The 13,712-nt window shown below is 36.5% G+C and overlaps 1 long non-coding RNA gene across 1 annotated transcript in view; it reads right to left on the bottom strand.

The window, feature by feature from the left end:
- The window catches only part of LOC105477612 (uncharacterized), a 41,345-nt gene extending 30,972 nt beyond the window's left edge, over positions 1 to 10,373 (bottom strand). Inside the window, exons 1-2 of the long non-coding RNA XR_984812.3 lie at positions 10,229 to 10,373; positions 7,398 to 7,685 (exon numbers count right to left, since the gene is read on the bottom strand). This is a non-coding gene — a long non-coding RNA (uncharacterized lncRNA). The remainder of the gene's footprint in view (positions 1 to 7,397; positions 7,686 to 10,228) is intronic.
- Between the last annotated feature and the right edge of the window lie 3,339 nt (positions 10,374 to 13,712).

Below are 13,712 nucleotides of genomic sequence, written 5' to 3'. Positions count from 1 at the left end.
CTCCATACCCACTCTCAAAATTAATATTAAAAACACAGTGGAAAATCAACTTATTTTACAACTAAACTTATGATTTATCATAAATTCCCATGCTTTCTAAATAAATGTTGATATACCACATGCCTCCTTCAGTTCAAATTTGAGTATAAATTATAAAAAGTCCATAATCCAGAATGCTTTATGTGTTTTTACGATCACAGAAGGCTGCCCTGCCTTCCATTCATGATTAATTTTTTTGGATGGCTCCCTCTAGATCTTAGAAAATAATTAAAACTAATGAACAATCCTAAATGGCAGTAAAGCAAGGAGCATATTGTTTCCTGCCTGCGCTCTGAGCTTGATCAAAGGGAAGACTCCCTGAGATGCAGACATTGATGTTTTACACTTCACTTCCTGACCACCCACTGAGACCACATGACAGCTTCAGGGGAAATCATGAATTAACATTTTTTAGTACTTCATAGAATACTTAGAGTTTGCAAAAATACAATTAGTCAGTATAACTGCTGATTCCTCAACAGAGAAGGATTCTAAGACGTGCGCTTTTCATTTTCTCTTAGCTCTGTCCTGTCATGAGTGGGGTAACGTTTTCATTGAAGCAGGTCCCCTCTTCACACATATCACAAAAACCAGTGTGACTGCTGCAAAGAAGAGTAGAAAAAAAAGGCATTCGCAAAGTGCCCGTTTATTATATTTTCCCAGTTTGGTGATGTTTTCAGCAGATATTTTAAAGAATATTTTATTCAGAGGTTTACCCAGTCAAATACAAGAAGAAAAGCAAAGTTTCAAGTTAAGTCAGTTGTTTTGGGCACAGAAGTTTGGTTTGTGAAGTGTTTCTATAGAAGTTTAGAGGGAAGTAGAAATTTGGGGGAGGATTGATTACTTCCATCTACTTTCTATTGTATATCCTGTAACTTCATCTACAGAAAAACATTCGACTTTTTTGCTTGACCTGGCATTCAATTCAATTTCACTCCACTGGTTAGGCAACTAACAAATCGTGGTCAATCAAAATAGAAGCATTATCTTCTTTCATTTTTCTTCTGCAAATGACTTTTAAAAAATAAATCCTACACATTAAAGATACAGCCAAAGCAAATTAGCTTTTAACATTGGCCACAAAGGGGGTTTAGATGGTAATAATAAAAATATAGTCAAGTCTTTTTTTAAATCTCAACTTTTATTTTAGATATGGGGGTACATCCGCAACTTTGTTACATTGGTATACTGCACCCTGGAAGTGAGCATAGTACTCAGTAGATAATTTTTCAACCTATGCCTCCTCCATCCCCTATCTAGTAGTTCACAGTGTCTCCTGTTCTCATGTTTAAGTCCATGTGTATTCAAAGTTTAGCTCCCACTTATAAGTGAGAACACGTGGTATTTGGTTTTCTGTTCCTGCATTTTGTTTACTTAGGATGGCCTCTAGCTCCATTCATGTAGCTGCAAAGGACATGATTTTATTCTTTTTTATGGCTGTATAGTTTTCCATGGTGTATATGTACCACATTTTCTTTATTGAATCCACTGTGAATGGGCACCTAGGTCGATTCCTTGTCTTTGCTATTATGAACAGGGTGGCAATGAACATACAAGTCCATGTGTCTTTTTGGTATAACATTCTATTTTCCTTTGGGCATATACCCAGTAATAGGATTGCTAGGTCAAATGGTAGCTGTTTTAAGTTCTTTGAGAAATCACCAAACTGTCTTCCACAATGGTCACACTAATATACACTCCCACCATCAGTGTATTCCTTTTTCTCCACAACCTTGCCAGCATCTGTTGTTTTCTGATTTTTAATAAGAAACATTCTGACTGGTGTGAGACAATATCTCATTGTGGTTTTGACTTGTATTTCACTGATGATTCATGATGAGCATTTTTTCATATGTTTGTAGGCCACTTGCATATCTTCTTTTGAGAAGTGTCTGTTTATGTCCTTTGCCCATTTCTTAATGAGGTTATTTGTTTTCTGCTTTTTGATAAGTTCCCTATAGTTTCTGGATATTGGACCTTTGTCAAATACATAATTTGCTAATATATTCTCACATTCTGTAAGTTGTCTGTTTACTATGTTAGTAGTTTATTTTGCTGTGCAAAAACTCTTTAGTTGAATTAGGTCCCACTTGTGAATTTTTGTTTTGTTGCAATTGCTTTTGGGAACTTAGCCAAAAATTATTTGCCAAGGCCAATGTCGACAAGGATATTTCCTAGTTTTTCTTCTAGGATTTTCATAGTTTGTAATCTTACATTTAAATCTTTAATCCATCTTGAGTTCATTTTTGTATATGATGAGAGGTAAGGGTCCAGTTTCCTCCTTCTGCATATGGGTAACCAGTTATCCTACTACTGTTTATTGAATAGGGTGTCCTTTCCCCAATGCTTGTTTTTGGCCTTGTTGAAGATCAGATGGTTGTAAATGTGTGGCTTTATTTCTGAGTTTTCTACTCTGTTCCTTTAGTCAATGTATCTGTTTTTGTATCAGTGCCATGCTATTTTGGTTATTGTAGCCTTATGGTGTGGTTTGGAGTAGTTTGATGTCTCCAACTTCGTTCTTTTTGATTAGAATTGCTTTGGCAATTCAGGTTCTTTTTTGTTTTTATATGCATTTTAGAATAGTTTTTTCTAATTCTGTGAAGAATAACATTGGTAGTTTGATATGAATAGCGTTGAATCTGTAAATTGCTTTGGACAGTATGGCCATTTTAACAATATTGATTCTTCTAATCCATGAGCATAGAATGTTTTTCCATTTATTTTTGTCATCACTTATTTCTTTTAGCAATGTTTTGTAATTCCCCTGTAAAGATCTTCTACCCTCTTCGTTAGCTGTATTCTTAGGCATTTCATTTTCTTTGTGGTTTTTGTAATGAGATTGTGTTCTTAATTTGACTGTCAGCCTGGACAATTATTGATGTATAGAAATGCTACTGATTTTTGTACATTGATTTTTGTATCCTGAAACCTCACTAAAATCATACATCAGTTCTAGTAGAATTTTTGCAGAGCCTTCAGGGTTTTCTAGTTACAGACCCATATCGTCAGCAAATAGAGATAGTCAGACTTCTTCTTTTCTCATTTGGATGCCTTTTCTTTCTTTCTGTTGTCTGATTGCTCTGCCTAGGACTTGCAATATTCTATGGAACAGGAGTATTGAGAGTGGGCATCCTTATCTTGTTTCAGTTCTCACAGGAAACGATTCCAGCTTTTGCCTGTTCAGTATGATGTTGGATGTGGGTTTGTCATAGATGGTTCTTAATTATTTTGAGGTATGTTCCTTCGATGTCTAATCTGTTGAGGGCTTTTATTATGAAGGGATATTGGGTTTCATCAAAAGTTTTTTCTGCATCTATTGAGATAATTTTATGGTTTTTGCTTTTAATTCTGTTTATGTGTTGAATCACATTTATTGGTTTACACACGTTGAAACGGCTTTGCATCCCAGGAATAAAGCGTACTTTATTGTGATATATTAACATTTCAATGTGCTACTGGATTTGGTTTGCTAGTATTTTGTTGAGAATATTTGCGTCTGTGTTCATCATAGATATTAGCCTGAAACTTTGTTTTTTGGTGTGTCTCTGCTAGATTTTGGTATTAAGCTGATGTTGGCTTTATAGAATGAATTAGGAAGGAGCCCCTACTCCTCAATTTTTGGAATAGTTTCAGTAGAATTAGCACCAGTTTTTCTTTGTATATCTAGTAGAATTCAGCTGTGAATCCATCTGGTCCAGGACTTTTTTTGGCTGATAGATTTTTTATTACTGTTTCCATTTCAGAGCTCAATATTGATCTATTCAGGGTTTCAATCTCTTCCTGATTATATCTTGGAAGATTGTGTGTTTCCAGGAATTTGTCCATTTCCTCTATATATTCTAGTTTGTGTGCATAGAGTTGTTCAGAGTATTCTCTGAGGATCTTTTCTTTTTCTGTTAGACCAGTTGTAATGTCATTTTTGTCATTTTTGAGTATCCCTACTTGGGTTTTCTTTTTGTTTCTTTTTGTTTTTTTTGTTTTTGTTTTTTTTTTGCTTTGTTAATCTAGCTAGTGGTCTGTCAATCTTATTTTTTCAAAGAACCAACTCTTGGTTTCATTGATCTTTTGTATAGATTTTTGCATCTCAGCTTCATTCAGTTCTTCTTTAATTTTTTAATTATTTCTTTTCTTCTAGCTTTTGGTTGCTTAGTTCTTTTTTCCTACTTCCTTTGGGTGCAAAGTTAGACTGTTAATTTGAGATCTTTCTAACTTCTTGATAAAAACATTTAGCACTATAAACTTTCCTCCTAACACTGCTCTAGCAGCATCTCAGAGATTTTAGTATGTTGTGTCCCTGTTTTCATTAATTTCAAAGAATTTTTCTGTTTTTGCCTTAATGTCAATGTTCTCGCAGGAGTTGTTCAGGAGTAAGTTGTTTAATTTCCACGTATTTGGGTATTTTGAGACATCTTCTTGGTATTATTTTCTATTTTTATTGCACTGTGGTCTGAGAGTATCCTTGGTATGATTTCCATTTTTTTAAGTTACTGAGATTTTCCTTATGACTAAGCATGGGGTCTATCTTAAAATATGTTTCATGTGCAGAGGAGAAGAATGTACATTCTGTGGTTGTTGGGTGGAGTGCTCTGTAGATGTCTTTTAGGTCCAGTTGGTTAAGTGTTGAGTTTCTTTGTTAATTTCTTTGTTAATTTTCCTCCTCGATGATCTAACATTGTCTGTTGCATATTAAAGTCTCCCACTATTATTATGTTGTTGTCTAAATCTCTTCATAGGTCAACAAGAACTTGTTTTATGAATCTGGGTGTTCCAATGTTAGGTGCATATATATTTAGAATAGTTGAGTATTCTTGTTGGATTGTACCCTTTATGATTATGTAATGTCCTTTATCCTTCTTCACTTTTATTGGTTTAAACTCTGTTTTATCTGATGTAAGAATGGCAACTCCTACTCTTTTTTGTTTTCTTTTTGCATACTAAATCTGTCTCCATTATTTTACTTTGAGGTCGTGAGTGTCATTATGTGAGATGGGTCTCTTTACAGTCAATTCTTAATTGCTCTGAAGCTGATTACATTTGGGGCCTACTTGGGATCTTGAATTTCTTCCTTCTTTCATTTTCTGTCTATGTTTATTGGCTCCAAATGGGTAGGACGAACCCACAGATGCTCCAATAGCACCTGACATACACAAAAGGATTGGCATAGAAGAGTTGCTAGGAGTTGTTAGATTTCGATCGTCCAAGCTTGCTCCATTTGCTTGTTGGCACACCAAATTGAAAGTTGACAATACAGTTCCAGAACCCTAAGTCAAGATGCTTCTGTAGATTTACAAGCAGTATTGTCTCTAGGCAAGGAAGTGAAGTGCTGCCTTCAGAATGCTCTCTGTGTCTCCACCTTCTTCTGTCTCTATTCTAGAATCTTAAAACCTCAAGAATGGAAAACCTTAGCTATTTCCTTCTTCTCCCCTCAGGTCAAAGCCTGCTTTCAGTAAAGGATCTGACACCTATAGAATTTCAGATGGGTTTTTAAAATCTCCTTATTTATTGTGGAATAAAAGATGTCATTGGTTGAAAAGGACAACAAATAGCTGTGAGTTGATGGAGCAAAAATCTTCAGGAATAGAGACATCCAGAGCTTGAAACCACCTCAGGAGTTGAAGTCATATTCTGTACACTACACACCAACTTAGCCTGCATCTAAGATTGTCCCTGACCCTTATGTATGAGAAAGGGCAGAGTTCTTCCCTAGGGTCCCTTGATAAAGTCTAAATCAGGGTTCAGCAATCTGTTGTTCAGAGGCCAAATCCAGTCACAGCCTGTTTTCATTTGGCCTGTGAACTAAAGATGGTTTTTGCATTTTAAAATGGTTGGAAAAAATCAAGAAAATAATAATATTTTGTGACATCCAAAAATGGTATGAATAAATAAAGTTTTATTGAAACACAGCCATGTACACCCGTTTAAGGAATGTCTATGATGCTTTTGCACTGCAATAGCAACAGACTAAAGAGCCTAAAAGACCTAAAATATTTACTATCTTGCTCTTTAAGAGACAATTTACTGAGGTCTAGGTCGATATTTTTTAAACAGTGTGCTAAAGATCCCGATGGTTCAACAGAGCTCACCTCAATGCAGGGAAGGGGAAGGATGGCCCTGAGAAAGGGGCCACATAGAAGATGTACCATCTTCATTAAACCAGAATGGTTCTGCTTTTACCTCTTTTATACTTTGGAAATCAAAGGTTGATTTTGTAAGAGATTATAAAAAGTTTATAAATGTGGCAAGCCATGAGTCTTCAAACTGTAAAGTATTATAGATCTCTATTTCTAGCACTTTTCCAAATTAAATACTCAGTAACACACAATATACTTTTGAGGAAATGGGGAACTGCTATCATTATTTCACCATGAAAGCAGAGGTTTCTAGAGAAGGAAGTTAGCACTGGAGACTTGTCAGGGCCAGGCTAGAGCTAGGGATTCTTTTACCTTTTCTCCCCACTTCCCATCTCAAATCCTCATCTTCACTTCTTCCAAAATCTATTTTTATTTTTCTCTTCTCTGTTTATACTACTTTTCTCAATCACTATACGTATTTTTTCATTTCTTTTTTTTAAGACAAGATATCTCCATGTTGTCACGGTTGAGGTGAAGTGGGATGATCATAGCTCACTGCAGCCTTGAACTCCTGGGTTCAAGTGATCCTTCTGCCTCAGCCTGCCAAGTAGCTGGGACTACAGGCATGAGACACCATGCCTGACCCCTTATTCCTTCTTAAACAAAGCTTACCTGTGGCTTTGGTTTGCCATGGCATCCTTATAATTTCTGTTCCACTACTACTTTTCAGATTTATTTCTGTTTCCCTCTAAGAGAGAAAAACCTAGTGGGTAAAAGGCATGAGTTTTGTAGCCAGACTGCCCAGGCTTGAATCTTGGCTTCTATTTACCAACTGAGCAAGTTATTTAACTTTCTGTACTTCATGAGTCTAATGGGGATAATAACAGTACCTATCTCCTGAGGTTATTGTGAAAATTAGGGGTGTGTGTGTGTGTGTGTGTGTGTATAACACATATATAACACATATAATTTTCACAAAACAATATATAATGATCTTATATATATATCGTATATATATGCAATCTTATATATATGTACACACACACACATATAAAATCATTAGAATAATACCTGGAATATGGTAAGCATGATGTAGGTGTTTGTTCTTATTAATATCTGAATGGCTCACTCAAAACATGCCATGGACCCCTCGTCAACCAAAAAGAGTTTTAGGAATTATCTCTTGTCAGCTACCACCCACAGATCTGATCAGCGTAGTCTACGTTATGGAACATGGTAGATTGCATTAAAGGTCACAATTCTTTATTTCTCCCTGTATCTACTCACTTTTTTGTGTAATTTTTCAGTATCTTCCTATTTGAATAGGACACATTTCCCATGTCTTGATGCTATGCTTGGCATGTGACTTGCTCTGGCCAATGGAAAGTTTGCTGACATAATAGAAACAGAGGCTTAAAAAGGGCTTATACAGTTGAGTTTACCCTCTTGATCCTCTGCCATCATCATGAGAAGGTCATGCCCAAGTTGATCTGTTGATTCGAGGAGGAGGATGAGAAACACGTGAAGCAGAATCGTCCTGAGCCTAGATGAGCCAACTCCCAGTCAGCCTGCAGACTGATGAGAAATAAGATGTGATTATTGTTTAATGCCATTGGGTTTTGGGTAGTTTGTTACACAGAATAAATAGGAAAAAAATACTGGGTTGAACCCAGTAGCATATTGTATTAGGCCATTTGCACTGCTACAAAGAAATACCTGAGGTTGGGTAATTCATAAGGAAAAGAGGTTTAATTGGCTCTTGGTTCTGCAGGCTGTACAAGCACGGAACTGGCATCAGCTTGGGTTCTTGGGAGAACTCAAGGAGCTTTTACTTATGGCAGAAAACAAAGCAGGAGCAGATGTGTCACATGACCAGAGCAGGAGCAAGAGAGAGAAAGTGGTGGGGGAGGTGCCACACTTTACAACAACCAGACCTCCTGAGAGCTCCTTTATTATCATGAGGACAGCACCTAGCCATGAGGCATATCAACTTATTCAATTTTTTAAAATCACACTCAAGCACTATTATGAAATGCTTTTTACTGAATTCATCAAGCTATTCTTTTTCTTTCAAACTGAGTTACTCAGAGATCCTAACTCCAAAATTCCTGTTTTTCTCTTCCCATTGACTCCCCTGACCTTGAAAGATTTTTAGCCTATTTTTTCCATAAACTCAACAAATATCTGTAAATGACTGAAAGATGTTTTGCCTTGCCAGTGCAAATTCTCTTTGGGATTCCCTTAAAATTCATCTGCTGTGAAAGGGCACTGTAGGTGGTTTGCATAGCTGTGGACAGTGAAATCGATTTCCAGACTTCCAACTCAGTGAGTTCCCATGTGGGTTGTGGAGAAAAGGAATAACGTTTATCAGAATAAAGGAGCAAGCTGACTTATACATATCTGTAAACTTTAGATTTTTGTTCAAGAGAGAGTGGAAAGAACAATACAGATACAGACATACCTATATAAACAAGGGTAAACTTCAAACCTAAGCCTTCTTTGTAGAAATCCATCTGTTGAGGCTGAGAGTAGAGAAATAGGACCAAAATAGTGTCTATAAATTGAAAGATAAGATTTTTAGCCTTTGATCCTGGATGTATGCATTTTCCAAATGGTCCAGGCAGTCTGAGATCAGGATGCAATTTACAGGCTATAGAAGAGCATAGGAAAAAACAACTTCCTAGAAGAGATATTGACCACTAGTTTCAAATCCTGGTTCCACTGCTTCTCAGCTTGTAACTTTTGGTAAGTCATACAACCCGTCTTCTCCTGAGGTTGTGATGAGGATTAAAGTACTTAAACCATTTAAGATGCACAGAAGAGTGCTGGGCACATAATAAGCACTCTATAAATGTCTGTTGTTATCACCTTCCCTTTTGTTACAGCTATTACTACTATTTTGGGTAACACAACTCTGAGTTTATTCTGGGAAACCATCCCTTCCTTTAGTTTAGATCCTGTTCTATAAATGCTGGCTCCACCCTCCCAGCCTGGCCAATTATAGCCATCATCCTCAGGCCACAGTTTGAGGTTTGAGCATGTGACCCAGTCTGATGAGGTGCAATCTTTAGATTTGATGGCTTTATGAGAGTGATATGTACTTCCTCTTCTACTGGACATCAATTCATACGGAAGTAGGTGAGAATGAAACCCATTACAAAGAGCAAAGCCAAGAGATGGAAGAGTAGGTCCTGATAACAAAATATAAAACCAGAGATTGAAGTCTTGAAACCCATGGGTTTTTTGTTTAATGAGGCTATAAAATGTTTCTTTTTGCTTAAACTAGTTCAAATTGGGTTTCACAGGAGAACTTACACACCTTCTAACAGCTTTTACAGAAACTTTCATTGAAACTTTAGTTCCCTTTCTTAAATTTTTCATGGAGATTTAGACTACTTCAGGTCAAACTTGAATGAGCAAATGTTAATTAATTTTTTAAAAAATAACAATCTCATTCAGGTTGAGCTGCCAGGAATTGTCACGTGTGGGGATTTTTCCTTTTATTTTGTGGGGGTTTGAAGTGCAGGAGCTTACAGCAGAAATCACCACCTTGCTCTTCTGTCCAGAGCTATGCATTAAGCCAAGTTGAATCTAAGCTTTCATGGAATCTAAAAATGGCAAATAAAAGAAAGCAGCTTTGATTTCCCCCCCTCATGAGATTTATTCTGACAGTTTGCAACTCGATGAAATAGATAATGGAACTCCCTTGTCACAATAACTCAGTTTAAATGCATTGTCAGATTAATAGACTCAGTTATCCACTTCACTAAGGACTGTAAGAGGCAAGGTTTGAAATCATCCCTTCTCATAAACATCCCAAAGGACTAAAAGATGTTTCTAAGCAGAAGAAATTGTGAAGTGGGCATATTTTGCCTTGAGTTAGTTATTCCCCAGATCCCCCTTCTGTTCGTGTGTTTGGCTTCCTTATCTTTCCTATACTTCCCCTTCTAAAAAGGCCTCCTTCCCCCTCTTACACTCTCTCTCTTTATGCCTAGTAAGAATCCCCATTAGTTTATGGAGATGGTACTGGAGTTAGTTAATGGCGTTCTGGAAATTGTCACATTTCCCTGGCACCAAGGGAATGCATGTGGTTCAGACTGGACCAATCAGAGTCTCACCTCTCCATAGCCACAGTGATTGGACCAAGCTGTGGGTGTGTGAAACAAGGTGAGCCGATCACAATCCTCCTGCAGGATTTTTTTTTGTTTTTGAAGCTGAAGGGGAAGATCTTTTGGTTATGTGGTAACAGCTTTTAGGGTGTGAGTCCAGAGGTTCCTGCAGACAGAGAGAAAACATGCTGACAGCAATAGTAAACAGTAACATTGTCACAGGGAGAATTCAAAATGTGGAGAAGGAGTCTCTTGGCAGTATTCAAGGCCTTAGTCCTGGTGATTCCTGAAGCCAGCTCTGCCTCCCTTCCCATGAATTTGTTATATAGGTAAATAATATATCTTCATTTCTTGAGAAAGAGACTTCCAGTATCAACTCTGACATGTGAAGAGCTTGGGAGACAGCATTCCCATCCTCAAAATAACAAAAAGATAGAAAAACAAAATCAGTTTTTATGGACTTTCCTTGAAATTCCAGAGGATTACAATTTTGGGGGGCCCTCACTTCCATGAGCATTACCTCCAGGAACACTACCAGGTTTTCGTGCTGAAGATCCCAGAAAGATGCTCTTATAGCTCTGGCAGGGGTAAGGAAAGAGTAGCCATTGTAAAATTTAACCGGAGCTTTCTCCATTACAAAGACCTACTACCCATGGGAAAAGACTTTGCCAGAGCCTTACTCAGTAGATGAAAGAACATTCGTTCAATTCATAGCCTCCTCCAGCTTTCCTGCCTCACCTACTAGAGAGGGAACAAAACAACAACAACAATGAGGGATAGGACTTCAAGGAAATAAATTGGGCATGGTGCTGCCAGGGAAGGGAGCAGGAGACAGAAGAAAAAAAGCTTTACCACTGGAGAAACACTTGTGAATGTCACAACTCCAGGACTCAGGCCCGCTATAACACTGAAAAGTCCCTAGAATGCTTCCCTTTCCCTACCCTTAACACCACACCAACAGGACCCCAGTATGATAACATTAGGTTACAGCTGAAAGCTGCAAAATGCAGATTCTATCTGAGGCAGAATACTTGGGGAAGCCCAAAACCTAGAGAGGAGACAAAAACTTGAACACTAGAGAAATTTGGAACCTCTGGCACCTATAGTTATAGCAAATATGAAACGGAGTCTGGGTAAGCATAGGCACAGAATACATTTAAAGAAGAAGGAGGAGGAGGAGGAGAAGGAGGAGGAGGAGAAGAGGAAGAGGAAGAGGAAGAAGAGGAAGAAGAAGAACAAGAAGAACAAGAAGAAAAAGAAAAGAGTCCAACTCCTAGGCTTATAACCATAAATCCTCACACTAAAGGCCTATTTACCTCAAGTTCTACTGTCTGATACATGTCTTGATTTCAACAAAAAGTTACAAAACATGCCAAAGGCAAGAAAAAAGAACGTCTGAAGAGACAAAGCAATAAGCAGAAACAGGTGCAGATATGACATAAATGTAGAAATTATCTGACAGGGTATTTAAAGTAACTATGATTAATATGAAATGGGCTTTAATGGAAGAAGTAGACAATGTGCAAGAGCAGATGGTAATGTAGATAGAAACTCTAAGAAATAGCAAAAAGGAAATTCTAGAAAAACATTGTACCAGAAATGTAAAAATGCCTTCAGGTAGGCTCATCAGTGGATTTGATACAATTCAGGAAATAATCTGTGAGCTTGAAGTGAGATCAGTAGAAACTTCCCAAACTGAAAAGCAAAAAGTAAAAAGAAAAACAAGCAACATCCAACAACTGGGGGATAATTTCAAAAGGTGTAACATACATGTAATTGGAATATTGGAAGGAAAAGAGAGAATAGAAAGGAAGAAATATGTGAATAATGGCTAAGAACGTACCAAAATTAATGACAGACACCAGACCACAGATCCACACAGGATAAATTCCAAAACCTCACTCAGTTATGCAGAAAGTCAAAGGCAAAGAGAAAATCTTGAAAGATTTTCTTAAACAAAATAGCTTACCTATAGAGGAATAAATAAGAATTACAGCATGCTTCTCATCAGAAATCATGCAACCAAGAGTGTAGAGTGCAATATCTAAAGTGAAAGCAAAAGAAGGAACAAAAGATTTCCACCAACCTAGAGTTTTATATACAGCAAAATTAATTCTTCAAAAATGAAGGAAATATCAAGACTTTCTCAGACAAACAAAAGCTGAGGGAATTTATCACCAGCAGACCTACTCTGCAAGAAATATTAAGGTAAATTCTTCAGAAAGAAGGAAAATGATGTGTCAAAAATATGTATCTTGATACAGAAAAGCTCCAGAAAAGAAACAAAAATATTTTATTTTTCTTTCTCTTAATTCATGCAAAAGACAACTTTTTTAAAAGATATAATAGTAATTAAAATAGAATTACCATATAACCCAGCAATTCGTCTTCTGAGTATATATCCAAAAGAAATGAAATCACCATCGTGTAAGGATCTTTGTTCTCCCATGTTCATTGCAGCGTTATTCACATTAGCCAAGATATGAAAACAACCTAGATGTCCATCCACAGACAGATGGTTAAAGAAACTGTGATTGTTTATCCATTTGTCGGGGGATGGACATCTAGGTTGTTTCCATATGTTTCCATTGTATATTTCCAGGTACAATCTGTTGTGTGTATTTGTATGTATGTATGCAACAGATTTTTATCCAGCCTTTAAAAAAAGGAGATCCTGTCATTTGCCAAAAATGGATGAACTTGAAGAACATAATGATAAGTGAATGCCAGATACAGAAAAAATATTGCATAATCTCACTTATATATGTAATATTTTTAAAAATCAAATATAGAGAGAAAATGAAACAGTGGTTACCAGGGGAAAGGTGGTAGGAAGGAAATGAGGAAATGTAGAATAAAGGATACAAAGTAGCAGATATGAGGGATGAACGAGTCTGAAGATCTGATGTACAACCTGAAGACTGTAATTCATAATGCTGTAATATACTCAGAATTGTTACTAAACGAGCAGATTGTAGCTGCTTTTGCCACAGGAAGGAGAAATGGGTAACTATGTGAGATGATGGTTGTAGCAATTTCTTTCACCGTAGTAACCACTTTAATATATATACATATATATATATATCTCATAACCTTATATATGTGTATACCTTCAATATACACTGTATATATACGATTTATTTTTGAAAAATGAATAAAAGTAACAGTCTACTAGTTATTATAGCATGTGGATCAGGGAAATGAATGACAGCACTGTCACAAAGGACAGGAAGAACTAATTGGGAGTACTCTATTACAAATTGCCTGCACTACACAAGAAGAGTATAGTGTTATTTGGAGGTGAATTTAGATTTAAAATGCATATTGCATAATAGGATACTGCTTCATTTTGAAAAAAAATGAAAAAATTCTATATGGTTACACAGCAATGTGAATGTACTTATTGCTGCTGAATTGTACACCTAAACATGGTTAAAATTATAAATTTTATGTTATATATATTTTACCAAAAATATTTAAAACTTTTTAAAAG

The sequence above is a fragment of the Macaca nemestrina genome, chromosome 2, assembly GCF_043159975.1.
Source record: "Macaca nemestrina isolate mMacNem1 chromosome 2, mMacNem.hap1, whole genome shotgun sequence".
Taxonomy (NCBI): Eukaryota; Metazoa; Chordata; class Mammalia; order Primates; family Cercopithecidae; genus Macaca; species Macaca nemestrina.
This window is presented reverse-complemented; position numbering and strand designations above follow the sequence as displayed.